This window comes from Theropithecus gelada, chromosome 12 (assembly GCF_003255815.1).
Source record: "Theropithecus gelada isolate Dixy chromosome 12, Tgel_1.0, whole genome shotgun sequence".
In the NCBI taxonomy this organism is placed as follows: Eukaryota; Metazoa; Chordata; class Mammalia; order Primates; family Cercopithecidae; genus Theropithecus; species Theropithecus gelada.
This window is the reverse complement of record NC_037680.1, coordinates 47,799,183-47,811,229: the sequence shown is the minus strand read 5'-3', so window position 1 is coordinate 47,811,229 and position 12,047 is coordinate 47,799,183. Positions and strand designations below refer to the sequence as shown.

General features: G+C 37.7%; 1 protein-coding gene across 4 annotated transcripts in view; it reads left to right on the top strand.

Moving 5' to 3' along the window:
- Positions 1-12,047, top strand: part of METTL8 (methyltransferase like 8) — a 102,339-nt gene that overhangs the window by 32,035 nt on the left and 58,257 nt on the right. The gene's annotated exons all lie outside the window — the stretch shown is intronic.

The window sequence follows — 12,047 nt, the reverse complement described above, 5'->3', positions numbered from 1 at the left end:
ATATTCAAACTGCTTAATTTGGTATACATAAAGATTCCTATCTGGCCTCTGCCTAACTTTCCAGCCTTATAACTACCTCCCCACTCCACCTGTCTGCCCCTTACATCATAGTCTGTAGTCATACAAAATTATTTTGTTTTACATTTTTAATTTTAGAACACTTTTAGATTTATGAAGAAACTGTGAAGTTAGTATAGAGAGTTTCCATATAGTCCATACCCCGTCTCCCTTATTAGTAACAGATTCCTGTGGTACATTTGTTACAGTTAATGAACCAATATTGATACATTATTGTTAACCAAAGTCTATATTTTATTCAGATTTCCTTACTTTTTACCTAATGACTTTTTTGAGTTCCAGGATTCCATCCAGGACACCACATTACATGTAGTTATCATGTCTCCTTATTTTGCTTGGCTCTGGCAGTCTCTCAGACTTTGTTTTTGATGACCTTGACAGTTTGGGGAGTATTAGTCATATTTTATAGAATGTCTGTCAACTGGGGTTTATCTGATAGTTTTCTTTTGATTAGACTGAAGTTATGGGGGTTGGGGAGGAAGAACACAGAGGTAAAGTGCTGTTTTTATCACATCAAAGCAAGAATACATACTATCAGCACTATCACTGTTTTTGTTAACCTTGATCACCTGGCTGAGGAAGTCTTTGTCAAGTTACTCCGCTGCAGAGTTATTTTTTCCCCCTTTCCACACTGAACTCTTTAGAAAGAAGTCACTATGTGCTGCCCACACTTAATGAGGAGTTATGTTCCACCTCCTTAAGGGAAGAGTGTTTATTTACATAAATTATTCAGTAACTGTTTGCATGGACGATTTCTCTCTTCTCCCTCATTTATTTGTTTAATCATTTATATGAGTATGGATACCTGGATATTTATTTTATTCTTTGGGTTGTAATCCAAAACTACTTTTTATTTTGTTGGTCAGAGTGTTCTAGCTTTGGCCATTGGGTGCACGTTCAGTTGGCTCCCGTGTCCTTTTGACAATACCCTCAGCACTGTAGGTTTTTTGTTTTTTGGGGTGTGTGTGTGCACTTCCTTACTTTCTGGCACTATAAGACGCTCTTGGCTCATCTTTTATTCTCTGCCTCAATCCTAGAATCAGCCATTTCTCCAAGGAGCCATGGTTCTGTTTTATTAGAGAATGGTTAGAAATGAAGATCTGGGTACTGGGTGTGCTTGTTGCCACCGGGATGTGGTGACTTCTAGGCCCTCTCAGATGACAGAGTAAGGAAATATATGTGTGTATACTAATCAATGTATACCTACATATCTACAAATATTTCTATATGTAACATATGTATATTAAGCTAAATATGAGTGCATACAAATGACTCACATTCTAAGCCATCACCATATAAATTATTCTAGCCTTTTCTTCCCTTTGTTTGTAACCTCCCACTCCAACAATGAGAAACCTGGCTTCTACCAAGTATCACCTACTTACTAATTGTTCAATTCTGATTTCCTTGTGTACTGATTTCAGAATTGTTAACCCTTTTTCAACTAGAGTACAGTGCTTATTACCATTCCTATTGCCTTTAGTTTTATAGACACTATTAATATCCAGAATTATTTAGGTCAGCACCTTTTTCTATATTACTTTTTATTCTCTGAATATTCCATGTTTTCATACCTGTTTAATCTTTATCTGTGCTAATCATCCTGCCTGAAATTCCCTGGCCTTTACCCTTTTCTCCGTGGAATGTTACTCATTCTTCTATACCCAGCACAAATATTGCCTCCACCAGAAAGCTTCTCAGAGCCACCACTAGTAGACTTAATCATTCACTCCTCTGTGCTCCAATAGCATTTTGTACTTACCTTTACTATATATAATGTCAGGACTCTTTGTTTGCATCTCTTTCTTCTTCACTTAATGGTAATTCTTGAGAGCAGAAAACAGATGGATTTGTCTCTGAAATCCCAGGACTTAACAATAATACATATTACATAACAGAAAATCTAATAGTGGCTAAAATATAAAAGGATTTACTTTTTTCACCTAGCAAGAAGTCCAGAGATAGACTATCACTGGTTTACCTGTTCAATGATGCCATCAAGAATCCAGGCTTTTTTCCTCTTCTGTACACAGAAGTCTAAATGTGAAATGCCAGGTAAATAAGTTAAAACCAATTTCATTCTGGCCCAGTATAACATGTTTAGAAACAATGTCCAGAGAAATAAGAATAGTTCAGATATTTTAGATTGAGATGGCTTTGAGATGAGCTTACATTAAATCCCTTAGAGAGTTAACTTCTGAGTCCCAGTTGCCTCTTTTTGTGTGAGTGAGTGTATCATGTAGCCACCATTCAGGGCAGTCATGGAGAACAAACACTAAGCATGAGATTCCCATTTTGAAGCTGCAGAGTTACTGACGTCATAGTGTGATCAAAGTGCTCTGCAAATACTTACTGTAATTATTGTTGTTGTTCTGTTCTTGCTAATAACCTTATTTATACCCTGAAATTATAATCATCCAAAGAAAGATTAAAACAAGATGCATGAGTTGCCTAAGCTGTTTGCCTGGCAGATGGTCACCCTCCGAGTTCTCTGAAATTGCCAGGGTTAATTGAAGCTTCAGTTTTCACTGCAGTGTAGTTGATACTTAAGTGTTTCTTACCTGTCAGCTTTCACTCTCCAAAAAAGTACAGCAGTAGCGCTTAATTTGTTCTTATTAATGCTAGCCTCTCAGGTAATGTTTAGTGCAAGTTAATTCTAGATGATGTTTGCTCCTCTGAATGAAAACCTTTGTACCAGCTTCCCCGCTGAGAAGAAATGCTAAACAGTTACAAAGGTGAAAACATGAATGTCTCACTAATTTATTTATTTAAAGGATACTCAGAAGTCAGGAAACATTGAAGGGAAGTTAACTTTTAAATGGTGGACTGGCATTTAGTGTATGGTTAATAGCAGTTCCTCTCCCTGGGGTTGCAGCAAGCTGAGACAACTGGGAATCATCCTTGGGGAATTTTACAAATAGTTTTTCCTAGAGCTAGCTAAGTGCCCCAGGGATAATTGTTATAGATTCATACAAACAGCAGTACGATTTGCTCTATTTCTTTGGTGTTCCTCTAGTAGTATTAAAATGCAAGAAAGCAGTCTTAGGAACCAGCTTAAAAAGCAAGGGAACTAAGAAGTCGTTCTTTGTCTCTACTGCTCAGCTCTGCAAAATCAAACCAGTGAAAAGACCTGGGTGTTAAAATGTTACATTATTTAGGTGATGCAAGAGCCCTTTGTCTGCACCTTGAGATTTGAGTACAGATTATACATATTGTTATATATGGGTTCAGCATATATAGTAATGTGACAAGCCAAATAAGAGAATGACTGTGCTCTCCTAAATCTGGGGACTGCTGGCTACCAATGGCATTGCTTGCTTGCTATTTGATTAAGGCCCAAGAGAAAAACAGTTGAGAGAGATGAAGGGAGAGAAGGAATTCTGGGCCTCTGAAATCAGTTACAACAAATTAGCAACCCCATTAAAGACTGGGGAGTCAGTAACATGATCCTTCTTGTATATGTGGTATACAAAAGTAGAAGGCAAATGGGGTATATGTATGTGAATAATAATGCTGTTCAAAAAAGCAAAAACAAAAAATCCGAAAAGGTAGAATGTGGATTCTTTAATTAGATGCTTGGACTGGAATTGAATCTCTGTCAATTTTTAGCTGGGTGATTTTAGGCCTGTTAGTTTACTTCGTCCTTTATAGGCTTTTTCCTTAAAACAGTACCCCTTGATAGGGAATGGAAGCTAAATAAGATAATATACTCTATATAAGTGCTGAGGATAGGTCATCACACATGGTACCTATTTAACTTTTCTAAAAAAAAAAAATGAAATTTACATGGAAGATATATTGGAATTGATGCTTTATTTCCTTTTATTTATTTATTTTTATTTTGAGATGAGGTCTGTCTATGTTGCCCAGGCTAATCTTAAACTCCTGGGCTTGAGCAGTCCTCCTGCCTTGGCCTCCAAAAGTGCTGAGATTACAGACATGAGCCACTGTGTTCAGCCTTTACTTTCTAAAATATTTTTTCAATTTGCAAAATATACTATGGAGTCTTTCCTTTTATTAAAATCCTTCTTTAAAAAAAAAAAACAGTATTACTCAAAACTGTTGCTCCCCAAAAGCAAAATTTGCAGTTAAGAGGTATTTTGTCATGTGCATTACACACATTTTACCTATTCCTGTAGCATATGTTATAGTTTGTTGATATGGTCAGGCAGATGTATGAATCATTGTGAAAAGGACTCCATTTTAGTGGTAGGCAAAGCATCTAGCCAAAATTTGTAGCTGGGGAGAGAGCTGCTCCCCACACGTTGGCCTTCTGTATCAAGGCTGCTGCTTTTGCCACTGTGCTCATTGTGGTGGTAGTCTGCTCAGGAAACTGGAACCTATTAAAACCACCTTCCCCTTGGCTTGTCAGATTACTATGTATGCTGAACCCAAGTCCTTTTATACATTTGTTCTTTTCCTTACATTCTAAAATAGGCACATACCTACCTACACCTAGAGCTGGCAGGAAGTCTGTCAGCTTTTCTTGGTATGCTTTATATTTGGTAGCGTAATAAATGCGATTTTTAACGACACTGTCAATCTAATACTTGAATGAGTTTTGTTTTCTTTCTTGTCTGTTCCTTAGTGATTGCTTTAGCCATTGCCTATTCATGACTGAGCCTTAGCGTTAAGATCTCACGCGGCATGCCCCTAAAGTCATGCTTTTTCTGTTTCATTTTGGCCTTCTTAGGATTCAAGAGGAAGGAGCTTCATAGGATGGTGAGCTGAAAATGGGAACCTGTGGGCAAAGTTGGTACAATGTATGCCTTTTATGTGACATTAGTTTGAGTTAAGTGAAGGGTCAGGACCACGTTCTCAGATTTTTCACATAGTAAATTTTAAAAAACTGAAACACCTTATCAGGAATTGTGGAAATTTCTGTTGCCTTCTTCATACTGTTTTGTTTTTCGTTTTTTTGTGTGTGTGTGACGGAGTCTCACTCTGTCACCCAGGCTGGAGTGCAATGGCGCCATCTCAGCTCACTGCAAGTTCTGCCTTCCGGGTTCACGCCGTTCTCCTGCCTCAGCCTCCCGAGTAGCTGAGACTACAGGCGCCCGCCACCACGCCGGGCTAATTTTTTTTTTCGTAGTTTTTAGTAGAGACGGGGTTTCACCGAGTCAGCCAGGATGGTCTCCATCTCCTGACCTCGTGATCCTGCCGCCTCGGCCTCCCAAAGTGCTGGGATTATAGGCTTGAGCCACCGCGCCTGGCCGCCTTCTTCATACTCTTAGACTTCATCCATCTCCAGAACTTTTTCATCTTCCCTAAATGAAACTCTTTATTTATTTTTTACTTTTTTGGTGTCTAGCGTCTCTTCTTTAATTGTATATATCAGGTATACAAGAAGATGTTTTAATACATATATACACAGTGAAGTGGTTGCCATAGGCAAGTAGATTAACAAATATATCATCTCACATAGTTACCTTTGTGTGTATGTGTGGCAAGTGTACCTAAAATCTACTCTTTCAGCAAAAATCCCAAATATAATAAAATATTGACTGTAACCCTCACATTGTACGTTAGATCTCTGGACATGTTCATCCTACTTATCTGCAACTTTGTATCCTTTGATCTGCATCTCCCCATTTCCTCTCGCCCCTTCCCATATCCATTAGAAACTTGATTCTCCATTCCCCAGCCTCTGCCAAACACCACTCCACTTCCTGTCTCTGTCAGTTTGACTGCTCTAGGAACCTTATACAAGAGGAATCATACAATATGTGTCCTTTTATGACTGGCTTATTTCACTTATCATAATATCTTTAAGATTCATCCATGGTTGTAGCATGTGTCAAAATTTCCTTTCAAGGCTGGATAACGTTCCATTGTACATATATATATGTATGTATGTATGTATCACATTTTGTTCATTTATCTTCAGTGGACACGTGGGTTGCTTCTACCTTTTGTCTATTGTGAATGATGTTGCTATGAATATGGGTGTACAAATATCTCTTTGGTCTCTGCTTTCACTTCTTTTGGGTATATACCCAGAAGTAGAATTGCTGAATTGTACGGTAATTCTATGTTAATTTTTGAGGATTCACCATAATGTTTTTTCATAGCAGCTGTATCATCTTATATTTCAATAGCAATGAATAAGGGCTCCAGTTTCCCAATTTCTCCACATCCTCACCAATACTTGTTATATTCTGGGCTGTTGCTGCTGTTTTTAAATACCAGCCATCCTATTAGGTGTGTGGTTTGTTTCGATTTTAATTACAAATGTAATTAATAAATTTAGGGCTATTCAGATTTTCTCTTGTGTTATTTTGTTATTATTAGTAAGTTATGGTTTTCAAGGACTTTGTCCCATCTAATGAATGCAATAAAATTGTCCATAATATCCCAGTATTAGCTTTTCAATGTCTGTAAGGTCTGTGGTGATATCTCATTTCTCATTCCTATTATTGGAAGTTTGTGTTTTGTGAAACACATGTTTGATATCAGTCTTGCCAGAAGTTTATCAGTTTTATTAATCTTTCCAAAGAACTAACTTTTGACTGATTTTTCCCTGCTTTGCTCATTTTCCCTCCTTCCCTCCCTCCCTCTCTCTTTTTATTTTTTTTTTTTTTTTTAGATAGGGTATTGCTCTGTCGCCCAGGATGCAGTGCAATAGCATGATCATAGCTCCCTGCAGCCTTGAACTCCTGAACTCAAGTGATCCTCCCTCGTTGGCCTCCCAAGTAGCTGGGACTACAGACACTGGCTAATTTTGTTTGTTTGAAGTTTTTGTTTGTTTGTTTGTTTGTTTTAGAGATAAGGTCTCACTATTTTGCCTAGGCTAGTCTCAAAGTCTTGGCCTCAAGTGATCTGCCCACCTTGACCTCCCTTCCATAGCTCTGAGATTACAGGCATGAACCACCATGCCTGGCCCCATTTTCTATTTCATTGCTTTCTGTTTTATTATTTCCTTCTTTCTACTTACTTTGGGTCTAATTTATTCTTATTTTTCTAGCTTGCGAAGATAGAAGCTGAGGCCAGGCAAGGTGGCTGATGCTTGTAAATCTCAGCACTTTGGGAGGCCGAGGTGGGAGGATCCCTTGAGCCCAAGAGTTCAAGACTAGCCTGAGCAACATAGGCAGACCTTGTCTCTTAAAAAAAAAAAAAAAAAAAAAGTAGCCAGGTGTGGGTGGCACATGAGTGTAGTCCTAGCTACTTGGGAGGCCAAAGCAGGAGGATCACTTGACCGCAGGAATTCAAGGCTGCAGTGAGCTATGATCATGCCATTGTACTCTAGTCTGGGTGCTAGAGCAAGACCTTGTCTAAAAAAAAAAAAAAAAAAAGGAGCCAGTTGTGGGTGGCACATGAGTGTAGTCCTAGCTACTTGGGAGGCCAAAGCAGGAGGATCACTTGACCCCAGGAATTCAAGGCTGCAGTGAGCTATGATCGTGCCATTGTACTCTAGTCTGGGTGATAGAGCAAGACCTTGTCAAAAAAAAAAAAAAAAAAAAAAAGCTGAGATTAATGATTTAACATCTTTCTCCTTTCTAATAAAAATGTTTAAAACTATAAATTTCTCTCTGTACACTGCTTTAGTTGCATCCCATAAATTTTGATATTTTGAAATTTTGTTATTCAGTTCAAAATATATTCTAATTTCAGATTTGTTCTTTTACTTATAGGTTATTTATAGTTGTGTTGCTTAGTTCCTTAACATTTGGAAACGCTTGTAGCTATCATTATTATTTTGAATTTGGATTAAAAAGCAAGGATTGACAATATGCTGCCTATCAGAAAAGCACTTTAAATGTAAACATACAAATAAGGCCGGGTGTGATGACTCACCCCTGTAATCCCAGCACTTTGCAAGGCCGAGACGAGCAGATCACAGGGTCGGGAGATCGAGACCATGCTGGCTAACACGGTGAAACCCCGTCTCCACTAAAAATACAAAAAAAAAAAAAATTAGCCGGGCGTGGTGGCAGGTGCCTGTAGTCCCAGCTACTCGGGAGGCTGAGGCAGGAGAATGGCGTGAACCCGAGAGGCAGAGCTTGCAGTGAGCCGAGATCGCACCACTGCACTCCACTCCAGCCTGGGCGATACAGCAAGACTCTGTCTCAAAAAATAAAATTAAATTAAAAATAAAATAAAAAATAAAAACACACAAATAGACTAAAATTTTTTTAAAAGATACACAACATGCCATACACAACATTACATTAGACACCTGGTAGGCCTGTGTTAATATCAGACAAAGTAGACCTCAAGAAAATGACTATTACCAGAGATAAGAAGGGACATTTATTAATACAAGTTAGTTCATCAAGATATTAACATTTAATATTATTATAGCCAAAAAGCACACTGTATGATTTTAATACTTTGGGATTTATTTTTATTTATTTATCTATTTTTTGAGACAGAGTCCCACTCTGTCGCCCAGGCTGAAGTGCAGTGGCGTGATCTCGGCTCACTGCAACCTCCGCTTCCCGGGTTCAAGTGATTCTTGTGCCTCAGCCAATTGTAGGCACCCACCACCATACCCAGCTAATTTTTTTTTTTTTTTTGTATTTTTAGTAGAGACAGTTTTTCACCATGTTGGCCAGGCTGGTCTCAAACTCCTGACCACAGGTGATCCACCCTCCTCAGCCTCCCAAAGTGCTAGGATTACAGGCATGAGCCACTGTGCCTAGCCAGCCAAATTTATCTATTTATTGAGACTTGTTTTATAGCCCAGCATATGGTCTACCTTGGTGAATATTCCATGTTCATTTGAAAAGAATGTGTATTCTTGCTATTGCTACATATGATGTTCTTTCTATAAATATCATCTAGGTCAAGTTAATAATGTTCAAATCTTCTTTATCCTCTTTGATTTTTTGATAGCTTGTTGCTGATTATTTTTGTATTTATTACTGAAAAAGGGTTGTTAAAATCTCCAAGTATTACTGTGAATTTGTTAAGTTCTCCTTTTAGAAAGTTCTGTCTTTTTGTTTCATTTATTTTACAGCTTTGTTATTAGGTACATGCATATTTAAGACTGCTATGTTGTCTTGATGAATTGGCTTATTATCATTATTAAATGTCCCTCTTTTTCTCTCTAATAGTCTTTTCATTGAAGTCTACTTTGTCTGTTAATATAGCCCCACCAGCTTTCTTATGCAGTGTTTACATGCTATACCTTTTTTTTATGCTGATCTGTTTGTTTCTTTATATTTAAAGTGCTTGCCTTATAAACAGTATATTGCTGGGTCTTACTTTTTTTAATCCAAGTTCATAATCTGCTTTTTAATTAGAACCCATTTACATTTATTGTAAGTATTGATATGGTTGGGTTTAAATATGCCATCTTGGTATTTGTTTTCTATTTGTCCTATTTGTTTTTATTTGTTGTATTTGTTTCTATTTGTCCTATTTGTTTTTCATTCCTCTGTTCTTCCTTTCTTGCTGTTTTTTGGATGAATGGAATATTTTAACTGTACCTCTTTGTGTTGTTTCAAATAAAAATACTACTTATTCACACAGTTTTGTGTGAATAAGATATTATGCAAATAATATCTGAGTTAAACTGGTATTCAAATTAGAGTATGCCAAAAAAGAGCTAAGAGAAGGTACATAAAGGGATTGGGTCATTCTGGTGGCAGAAACCTACTTTTTCTACCAGAATTTTATTTGGGGCTGGCCCTGCCCTTCTTTTCCCACAAAATTGAACCATGACCTAGCAAACCTTAGGCTAACATGGTAGTAATAATACAAAGCACATATTTGTTAATCATTGTAGTTAATATAATTGGATAGCTACCTGTATATTGTCACATTCTTGTGTCACTTCCTTCGCACTGCAAGGATCTTAGTTAGGATCCACCCTGGAAAATATGAAGTAACTTCCATCCGATGAGACTTATGTCAGACAAATACCATTTTTATGTAATCAGTCAAACAATTCATGAGCAGCTTGGTGCTGCCTCTAGAAGCTTGCAATTTAAGTAAGAAGGCATTTATATAATTTTATTATGTGTTTATATTATATAGTCTCCTATATATGTTTATTATATATTTATGTAATAAGATAAATAGCAATGCAAGGCTGTGCATAACTGTTATGGATAAGTAAATGAAATAAAGGTGTTTGTGTGGTTAATTAAAGAAACAGCTGCCTAAGTAGGGAAATTGCCACATATTTAGACCCTGGTCACACTATGCTTTCTCCCCAGACTAGCAGCCTGCAAGATTCACATTTCTCTGACACTTTCCTGAATTGCCTAATAATCCAATCTGGTTGTATCTTTTTGTCTCTGTCTACAGAGGCTCTTGGTCATTTATAGTGAGAGAAATTCTTACTTTTTTTTTCTTCCCTCTTCTGTATATAGATGGGTATAGATAAGTATCATGTGATTATTTAAAGGATTGAAATTCCATTTTGATTTGCCTTTCCTGGGTAGGAAACGTTTACATCATTTTATACTTTTGAGCATGAATTGCCTCTCTTTCTAGGTGTAATCAATTTCTACTCTTCAGCATACAGAAGATTTTATGAATACTATTCACTGCAGAAAGAGCTCTAAAAATAATTTTGCAGGTAGGGTTTTATAGAACACTGATAGTCTTATGTGGAACATTGGCAGGCAAAAAGAACAAAGGCACATCAGGGTAAAGGTGGTAGTAGGTGGAGCATTTCATTTCATTTGCCTCCACCAAAGAGCTGCATTTACTGGAGAAGGAAAACAAATAAGAAACAGGAGCATCTGCACTTGCTGTTGAAGGTTTCATTTCTCATCACTGTTAAGTCACATTTGAATGGAACCATTACAGTCTTGTTGGTATGTGTAACTATGCCCCCACTTTTTTTTTTCCAAAAGGAAAATCTTGAATTTTATGTTTAAAAGTACAAAGAGCTGTTTTTGACATTCTGCAGTTCATTTTGGAATTCACAGTCTTAAACCTATTCATTTTCAGTAGGGTGGTAAAGAGTGCACAGTATATGGCATTTTTACGCCTAATAGCACCTCCAATAATCTGTGATGCATATTACATACACACACCTTTTAGCATCTGTTTCCACCTGACAGCTGACAGCATTAGGCTGAACGTTGTGATGAACAACTGAAATGTCAAGCAGTATTACAATGGTTTCTTATTGGAAAAAGTAAGCTCCTTAGAGCTTCTTTTTGATACTTTTCCATAAAGATTTTAAAGTGACACATTTACAAGTATGTAATTAAGATGACATATTCTTTAAATGTTTGTTATTCTTCCAGAAATGGAGATGGATTTGGGCTAATCAGCAGATGATTCTCCTCTCGAGCTAGGGTGTAAACATGCTTTTTTTTTTTCCTTTTTTTAAGACAGGGTCTTTCTCTATGACCCAAGCCAGAATGCAGTGGCACAATCATGGCTCACTACAGCCTCATCCTCCTGGCTCGGCCTCTCATGTAGCTGGAACCACAGACGTGCACCACCACCCCCGAGTAATTTTTTTTTTTTTTTTTTTTTTTTTGTGGAGACAGGGTCTCACTATGTTGCCCAGGCTGGTCTTGAACTCTTGGATTCAAGTAACTCTCTCGCCTTGGGCTCCCAAAATGTTGGGATTACAGGCGTGAGGCACTGCACCTGGCCTTAAGCATGCATTTTTGTTTTGTTTTGTTTTGAGACAGAGTCTTGTTCTGTTGTCCAGGTGGGAGTGCAGTGACACAATCTCGGCTCACTGCAGTCTCCGCCTCCTGGGTTCAAGCGATTTTCTTGCCTCAGCCTCCAAGTGGCTGGGATTACAGGAGCATACCATCACTCCTTGATAATTTTTTCTTTTTTTTTTTGTATTTTCAGTAGAGATGGGGTTTTCCTATGTTGGCCAGGCTGGTCTCAAACTCCTGACCTCAAGTGATCCACCCTCCTCGGCCTCCCAAACTGCTGGGATTACAGGCATGAGCCACCATGCCCAGCAAAGCATGCATTTTGTTCAGGAAAATCTATTTTGCATCCATATTGCTGACTATTCTTTTTTTTTTTTTTTTTTTTTTTTT